Source organism: Cupressus sempervirens, chromosome 8 (assembly GCF_028749045.1).
Source record: "Cupressus sempervirens isolate cs-2001-9-10 chromosome 8, ASM2874904v1, whole genome shotgun sequence".
NCBI lineage: Eukaryota > Viridiplantae > Streptophyta > Pinopsida > Cupressales > Cupressaceae > Cupressus > Cupressus sempervirens.
Window position 1 is genome coordinate 753,132,151 of NC_143125.1, and position 9,730 is coordinate 753,141,880.

General features: G+C 32.5%; 1 pseudogene; it reads right to left on the reverse strand.

The window, feature by feature from the left end:
- Positions 1-612: 612 nt before the first annotated feature.
- LOC149544616 (uncharacterized) lies at positions 613-3,991 on the reverse strand (annotated as a pseudogene).
- Positions 3,992-9,730: the final 5,739 nt, after the last annotated feature.

Sequence of the window (9,730 nt, forward strand, 5' to 3'; positions counted from 1 at the left end):
AGTGAAAAGGTAGAAAGAAAATGTAGAGAGTGGAAATTAAGTTTCTTCCTTGCTCACAATGTCATAATGAACTTGTAAAATGATCATATAATAAAAAAAACATCTATATTTATCGTCTTTTATAAACAAGTATGAAATTACATGTTTTTATAGCCACATAAAATAAAATAAAAGATTCATACATAGTTGTACAAATATATTTTACAAAACCTACATATCTTAAATGTGACAAATCCATATAAATTTTAGCATATTGATCTAAAATTCAATAGAACATCATTGATTTGTTACTTTATAATAAAGTTCAATACATTTTGATGCATTAGTTCTCGGAAAAACATAAAACAATATAAATCTGTAATATTATATCTTTGTGTATTCACTCCTTTTAAAACATAAGACAACTTATATGTTTACAAAGTCAATATTACATTAACCACGTAACACATCTTAAATTCAATAAAATACTCCAATATGTCCAAACTTCTCATACATGTTATTAAGAAAGCATTAAACAAAAGCATGGAAAATGTAAACTACGAGTATCTATGTGTGAAAATTAGACGTGCAACGTTATTTTAGCACAACATGATATCTTTCAACTTCTCAACTTCAGCGCCCAAAGAGGTGTGGTATAAGACTGTCCAGATAACTGAAATATTGAACTCTCCATTTGATATGGAAGCACAAGACTGCAATTACAGTCGCAAATCCCATGCCATAACTCAATCGAACTGATATTGCCCACCATCTCTTCATTTCATCATCTTCCTCCACTTCCTCCGCTTGGGTTTCTGTGTGTCCTTTATGCGGTTTATCTGGACTTTCTATTGTTCTATTTTCTAGTGAAGGTCCGTGTAGATATTCATTTCCTGCAAAAGAGGAAGCTTCAAATGTTGCAAATTGCTTGCCTTGCGGTATCAAACCAGAAAACATGTTGTCTGAAACATCCAGAACTTCAAGGAAAGTGAGGTTCAGAAGCTCTAATGGAATCTTTCCAGACAACTTGTTTCCTGAAAGATCCAGGGATTCTAATTCAACCAAAGCTCCCAAAGATTCTGGAATGGAACCACTCAATTTGTTTCTTGAAAAGTTCAAAGCATTAAGTCCCTTGAGAAGACCCACTTCAGGAGGAATATTGTCTGATAGCATGTTGTTAGAGAGATCCATAAATCTAAATGCCTTGAATATCTTTTCATATGGAGTTGTCCGCCCTTTAACCCAAAGAGTAACTTGATCCCAGATTATGTATTCAAGCCAACTGTGGCTGTCTCCACCTCCCCCAGGCCAAGCAAAGTCTGCTTCAACATTATGCGATTCATGGATCATAGCATCTAGCTTTCCTAGATTTTTAGGAATTGTTCCTGATAAACAATTGTGAGATAAGTCTAGGATCTGCAAAGACTTCAGCTCAAGTAGGAATGCAGGAACATTGCCTTGGAATTTATTTGAAGCCAAGCCCAAAATTCGCAGACTTGTCAGCTGTCCAATAAAATCTGGTATGTTCCCTTGAATTTGGTTATTTCCCACATCAAATACCTTTAGGCATGTACAATTTATAAGAGTGGAAGGAATGGTTCCTTGCAAATTGTTAGCATGCAGATTTAGCGTTTCAAGAGCAATCAGATTTCCCAGTTGAACTGGTATCGCCCCTTGCAAAACATTCTGAGCCAAATTTATAAACCACAGTCCATCACATCTACCAAAATTTGGAGAAATGGTACCCCTCAGATTGTTGTTTGACAAGTCGACAACGGTAATCTGACTTGTATTTGTGCACAATGAAGGTGGAATTTATCCGGTCAAATTATTGTGTGACAAGAGCAAATGACAAGCATTCAATAAAACAGAAATGGAACCACTAAAATTATTCTCTGACACATCAAATAAAGTTGGCGGGTGCGTAAAACAATTCTTCAAAGACGGAAGAGAGCCGTGCAACTTGTTTCTTTTCAAGTTGACCATGAAGAGGTCCTTGGATATTACTGAGGGCAGAGGACCTTGTAACTGGTTATTTGACAAATTGATCACATCAAGAGATGGAAGATCCCACAACCAATCAGGGATTTTTCCTGCGATGTTGTTATCTGAAAGATCCAAGTCTGCTAGTAAATATTGAGTCGATAGAAAAGAAGGGAAATCACCTTCAATATTGCAAGAGCTCAACGCGAGGTACTCCAGGTGGGCAAACGGGGAAATCCAACTTGAAGGAATGCTAATTGTAAAGCTATTGTTAGAAAGGCTCAATTCTCGAAGGTGAGTTAGGTTATCCATAACGGAAAGAGAAAAACTTCCTGTTAGATTATTGGAAGAAAGTTTCAGTTTTTCTATTATGACAGGCTTTAAAAGACCATCTGGTATCTTTCCTGAGAGTTGATTATTTTCCAGATTTAGGCTTCTTAATCGAGGAAGACAGCCGATGGAGGCTGGTATATTCCCCGTCAACTTGTTTCCTGAAAGTGTTAAGTCTGAAAGTCTTAAAAGTTTCCCAAATGCAGACCCAAACGGAGGTATATTCCCCGTTAAATTATTGTATCCCAGAGCCAATCTCCTAAGTTTAGTAAAGTTTAGAAAGAAAAGAGGAATTATTCCGTCTAAACTGTTCATCTCGAGGTTAAGATTAGTTATGGATAAAGATTGGTATCGAATGAAAGAAATGTTTCCTTCCAACGAGTTATCTGACAGGTTAAGATTTCTGAGGCTTGAAGAACGCAAAATTTTTGAAGGAACGGAACCGTTGAGACCACACGAAAAGAGATCCAGGGAAACCAATGATGAGACATTCTGAAACCAAGCCGGTAATGGGGAATGAAATTGAATTTTCTGAAAGATGGAGATGGGATAAGTGGGTGAGGTTTTGGAGAGAAGGTATTGTACCTGGAAGTTGACAAAGAGCGAGGTGAATCTCCCTGAGATTAGGGAGGCTGTTGAGGGCAACGCCCCAGTGTTCGCTTGCAATCGAGAGATCCACGCCATTCATAGCAAGGTACTCCAAGCTTCTCAGATTTCGTATCCATTCTGAAAATCGCCTACTCTCCAAGCCAGGAATTGAATATTCTGCTGACAGATCAAGGTGGTGCAAGGTTGTAATATTGCCCAACTCCAGAGGGACCTCTCCTCCAAATCCAGCATATGCCAAGCTTAGGAAAGTGAGGCTGTGAAGTTTTGCTGAGGAGGAATGGAAGTACCATTGAAATCCAGGTGCTGAAGATTCTGCAGATTAAACAGCGACGGGTGTATCACCCCGCTAATGTTTTCTGGAACGCTCCAGCAGTGATACCCAGCGAAGGGGTTTCTGAGATCAAGGCCGATGACGTGGTGTGAATGGGAATCGCAATGAACGCCTATCCCCTGACAGCAATTGTAGCCCTGCCACGTTGACAGCCGACCGGCCGGATCGACGAGGCCTCCTTTGAAATCCAACAAGTAATTTCTCTCATCGGCTGGGCAACCGTAGGTGAAGGGATAACTGAACCACATGAGCATCACTAAGGCAAAAGTGAAGTTCAGATAGAATGAGCATCACTTTTAGTTTCTAGTATTACCTTAATGCCAAATTCGATGGGCCAAATCGCTTAATACAAACTAGTCGATTCAAAACCAATGTAAGTGAAGACTCAGATGAAGATTCTGACCAGCTCGTTGACTCAAGGATCACAAAATTCGCGAACGGCTTGAACATCACACACTAATGCTTCATTCCTAGAGTAAAAGTGTTAAATAGTCAAAGTTTAACTTACTTTTCCAAGCTTAATTTCTTGATTAGTATGTGATGTTTGTGTCAGATCAAATAAGTGGGTGTATGACTGACTAATTGACTCCAGACTCTGAGAAAATGAATGTTTGAATTAGGGTGTGGCCTACAAGGAGGGCACCGGCTACCGTGCAACTTATTTGCACCGTCCGGCTGCCCCAACTCTGCCCCAAAATATACAGGTAAAAATGGGAAGTACACTTTGTCAGTAATGGATTGATTTGTCAGCTCTGTCATGTTGGACGAGTCAGTTTTGTCGTAGTTGGACGAGTCAAGTCAATTTACAAACTTTGTCGCTCATTTCATTTTTTATTTTTTTATTTTTTTTAATGTTAATTTCAAAAAAAAATGTTTTTATGTTTAAATCTTATAATATTTTCTTACTAAGTTTTTTACTTTTATTTTGTTTTAAAAAAATATGTTATTTTTAATATAAATTTTTTTCTAGGTTCTTTAATTTTTTGTATAATAAATAATTAGAAATATATAGAATTATTTAGAAATCATTTAGAAATACAATGTAATATAGATAAAAATATAATATATGTCAAAATTATTACATTATATTATGTTATTAAATAAATAACATGAAAATATTATTGTATTTTCAACATTATTTTAAAATAGTTTGAACTCTAAGACAATTTTAAAAATATAATAAAACTAAATATTGAAATTGATTATTCTTCAATAAATAAAATAAATTTAATTAGAATTATATTGACATTGATAATTATAAATTGATCAATGTTGTAAATATAATTCAGAATATTTGTAATGTAGTAGTAGTGTATACCTAATCTTTTATGTTTTATAGTTAGACATATAAATAAATTTTTAAAATATATTCAGAATAGTAAATAGACTATTTATTCTAATGCATGTGTATATTTTTATAAAAATAAAACTATAGATTAGAAGGAAAACACATGTGCCCATCAACTTCTAGGTCATCATAACATTGCTCAAATGAAGATCGAGAAAGATGGGAAAACTATAGTGCAATTACCGTGAATCCCACCATTACTTTAAGAAATAGGTCTGAGGAAAAGTTTTTTATAGGGAAGACCCACAACAATAAAGGCCTTGATACTAAGTGGGTTGCTTAAATTTTGTGACAAAATGTCTTAATACTAAGTGGGTTGCAAAACATTTATGACAAGATGACACATTAACAATTGCACATTCTTGAATTTGATATGAAAATGGTACAAAATAACTCACCGAAATGAGTGGGCTTGAGAACATTGTTCCTCCTCTTCTCAATTCTCATAACATGATAAGGGCAAAAAGAAGAGTAATAAATGGTAATAAGAGGTTGATATATGCGTTGACTATCCAATTAAGTCATGGTTATCTCTATGCTTTCTCTTGTTATCTTCTTATTGAAAAATAAAATTAAACCTTAGCATAATTGGCTCTAGTCAATAAGAAAATAACATTTATTCTCTGCAAATTTATTTTATTAATACACTTAGTCAAACTTTAGACCTTTCAAATCTTTTTGTTGTGCAAATTAATTGAAGTGATATAATGAAAACATTAATTCCTTGCCTATATAAGTCAGTGACTAATACTATTAGTAAAATTTCAAATGTGAGAATGAAGAAAATACAATATATCTTAATATTCTTAAATGAGGCATTTCTCTAACATCAAATATTCTCTTCCAATATTCCTGATATCTTGGCTCCCTTTTAAGAACATTGAGAGCATAGTTAACAAGTCATTATAAATTAAGCATATTTAAAAAAGATTAATGTGATAGAGAAATATAATAAATGTTAAAGAAGAAAGGTTTAAATAGTTGTAGGTATAATGAGAGGGAATAAGAATAAAAAATAGAGATAGAACAACATAAAGAGGAATAGAGAGAGAGGTAAATACAGTAAGAGAGACAATTGTCTATACATCATTCAAAATGTGTTATTTTTGTAATTATAAATTTTTTAAATGTTATATTCATTAAATTTTATTTTTTGTTTAATTTTAATTAATTAATAACTACAATATGCAATAGGTTTGGGATGCTACATATACATTTCCTAAATAGGGGCAGGAAGAATCGAGAAACGTGTGAAAAAAAGATAGGAAACTCACACACACACACACACACACACACACACACACACACACACACACACACACACACACACACACACACACACACATTAGGTATATATAGAAAGAAAGAAAGAAAGAAATATAATGAAAAAGTGAGGTAGAATAATAAAAAGGATCTTGATGAAAGAAGATAGAATAGAGAGGGATTGGTTAGAGGAAAAATGAGTGAGAGAGACCTTCAATTAATCATTTTGTATGAACAATACAATGATTAGACATATCTATACTTGGAACATCTCATTTACTTAAGCATCCAATAATTTCATAAGCAACGAAATTGATTATGCAATGTAGAATACCTCGCTATCACGACGCCTCTCAAAGTTGTTCTCTTCATCTAGTATCTATACTTACATCTCATTCACTTAAACACTTAATAATTTACCTTAAGACTAAGCATGGAAATTGATTGATCAATCAATGTAGAATATCTTGTTATTGTGGGCCTTTTGCAATCACCCTCTTTATCTACACTTGGAACATCTCATTTAGTTTTGGTGCTTACCTCTATGAGCATCACCTAGATGCAATGAGTGTTAAGTGTTCCATTCATTCTCATGAGAGATGGGTTCAAGTGAACCACTACTCGTGAAAAATGGTCAATAAGTTTGACAAAAAAAACTACATAGTTAAATTTAGATAGCAATATCACAATTTGACTTCTTGTAGAAAATATCTCCTAGTTATTAACATCTCATTTACTTAAACACCTAATAGTTTACCTTTAATTTGAGTTCCTTGTATTTGGAACATTGCATTACTTGGAAGATAAAAAAAGGTAAACCTTATAACATCCTCCACCTAGCTTTCATGTTCAAATTGTTCAATTTCCACAAAATTCTTTTCCCTAACTAGCCTATCAGTGTCTAGGTTGTCCTCCCCAACCTAGCTATTTCAACCTCAACCCCCCAAATCTTGGCTGAGGTGATGTCTACTATTGATACAAAAAGTCCCAAGTCCTCTCCACACCACATCCTTAAACAAATTAAGATAGAGAAGAATATCTAGATCGTGGACTCAGGTGTGGAAATAAAATGGGGGTAGGAGGAGGTTCCTTAGAAACAAGAAAAAATGTGTGAATGTGGATCCCAAGCTTAAAACTGAGAGCACTCCTCACTCTAACTCCACTGGCAGCAACAAACACAAGCCCCCAGGATAGGCAGAAAAGTAAAGCCTGCTGGAGGAAATACATTGTGGATGAGGAAGACACTGCTGGTGAGGGAAAAGCTGAAGAAAGAAATTATTTTAGCCTTATTCCTTTACATGTCTTTGACACCCAAAAGAATGACAGCCCGAAAAAATAGGGGGGTGAAAAGAGGGAGACTCTCACTTCCCCTCCTTGCCAACATGGAAAAGGTAAAAAAATACTTGATAAGGACCCCCTCGAGACCTCTGTATATGAAAATCATAATATTGTGGAGGCGTTGGGAGATATGACAAGAGCTTCAAGAAGTTAGAGGAGAGGAAGGAGATTGTGGAGTAGAGATTTGATAATGTTACCAGGTTTGTGGTCAGGGTGATGCACTCGACTGCATCGACTCTTCACCTCCTACATGTGGAGAAAGAATGCCTCACTTTTGTGGTTGAGGTGGACACTACGGGCTCCTATACAAGTTCCTGGTAGATAATTGGTTGTAGCTAATGTTGGATAGACTAGAAGGGAAATATAAGAACAAAGAGAGTTAGATGTCCTTTTGGTTTTAGTTTTCTTGTGTTTTGTTATATTGGTTATCTTGGCACTCAGCCCCTGTGGGCTCTATTCATGGTGCTTCCCTAGACTCTCTTTTATTATGGTTTATGTATATATTATGGTTCAAACTACTTGTTGCATTTTATTGATGGTTAGATTTTGGGACACTCTGATGTGGGGGTATTTGATATTAAGAAGGGGGGTAGGTTCAAATGTGTTACTTCTAACTTATAGTTGTTTTGCACCAATTTGTTACTTTGGGTGAGCCCCCATTTTGGTATGCTTTTAATTTCAAAAAGATTGCATTTACTTAATATATTTCTTTTAAAAGGTGTTTTGTGAACAAGGAAATCAACCAACCAATCATGCAGAATACCTTGTTATCATAAGACATGGCACACAAAGGACTATTTGGAGGCCAATGGATAACTAGTCGACAAAATTGTCATTATTATAATTTTTAATTAAATATGAAACAAAAAATATTTTAAAATTAATTAATAAATCTTTAAAAATGGAACTTTGTCTGCTACGTAGATGCTTCCCTATTTGGAGTGGGTACACGCTTGGAATTTGATGGTCGTATTGGCCATTTTGGCACTTTTAGACCGTATATGATAGGTTGAAAATTTGCTAGGCCATATAAGTTGATAGGCTAAATTTCTAGAAAACCATCAATATGACATTCAAATTTATTACTAAACCAAAAATATTTATTATAAGCAACTCAAGATTTTACTTAATTATATACTTAAGGAAATTTTATAATATGTATAATATATATGTATCATAAATCTATCTTATTTTATATTATATATATTTCTATAAAAAAATTGTTTCTATATTTTGTTTATATATGTTTCTATTTTGATTATTAAACATTTAAAATAATTTAGAATCTTGATAAAATAGAATAGAATACATTTAAAAACTTAATTTTAGTCATTTTAATGTGTAATATACTTTTATTTTGTTATATATTTATATTAATTTCAAAACCTATATTAGAAGCTTACTTATTTTTATTTGAGATGTTTTAAATATTACTAATTTAAAGATGCAAGTTCATAAAGATGTTTTATATGTTACTAATTTATATTTATTGTTTTCTAATTTATAAAATATTTAAATTTAAAAAGATTTGTTAAACATTTTTTAACTAAAAGAAATTGACAATCAATTTTTTTATGAAAATGTAAAATGAAAGATATTAAAATAAGTCACCCATCATAAAATTAAAAAAAATGACAGGTAGGGGTGACCATCAAATCCCAGGCCTAAGTGGGTAGAATAAGATCAATAATAGAGGGCGTGCTAGACGTGTTTTTAAGGGCACCGGCTATGGTGCAACTTATTTGCACCATCCGGTTGCCCCAACTCTACCCCAAATTTGCCCTGTCCGCTTTGACAACACAGGCGTACTTTCTTCTTGATCTATCCAATCACTATATGTACAGTAATGTATTAAAGTATTTGTTGACTTCTTAATATATTTTTTAAATTAATAAGTTAAAATAAAGTTTATCAAACTATTCTACATTCATATGTAGATATAGATATAGTATATTTGCATAAGAAGATGTGAATATATATTTTAGATTAATAGTTAAAATAACAAAATTTTCTTTAGTTTACAAATTATTCTACAATTTATATGTAGAATAATTTTTAACATTGAAGTAAATTAAAAAAATTAAAGAAAATTTAGAAAATAAATAAATTTGATTTATATTTATGATATTTATTAAGTAATAATGTTTCTAATTTTATTTTTCTTATGAGACAAATGAAATGATATATCTTGTTATAAGAATATAAAAATAGTCTTAATAATAAGTAAAAATATTTTATATAATCTAACTTGTAAAATAAAATATGAGAAAGAATATTAGATATATTATAAAAATTTATTTATATGTCTAACTATAAAACATAAAAGATTAGGTATACACTACTACTACATTACAAATATTCTGAATTATATTTACAACATTGATCAATTTATAATTATCAATGTCAATATAATTCTAATTAAAATTATTTTATTTATGGAAGAATAATCAATTTCAATATTTAGTTTTATTATATTTTAAAAATTGTCTTAGAGCTCAAAATATTTTAAAATACTCTTGAAAATATAATAATATTTTCATGTTATTTAT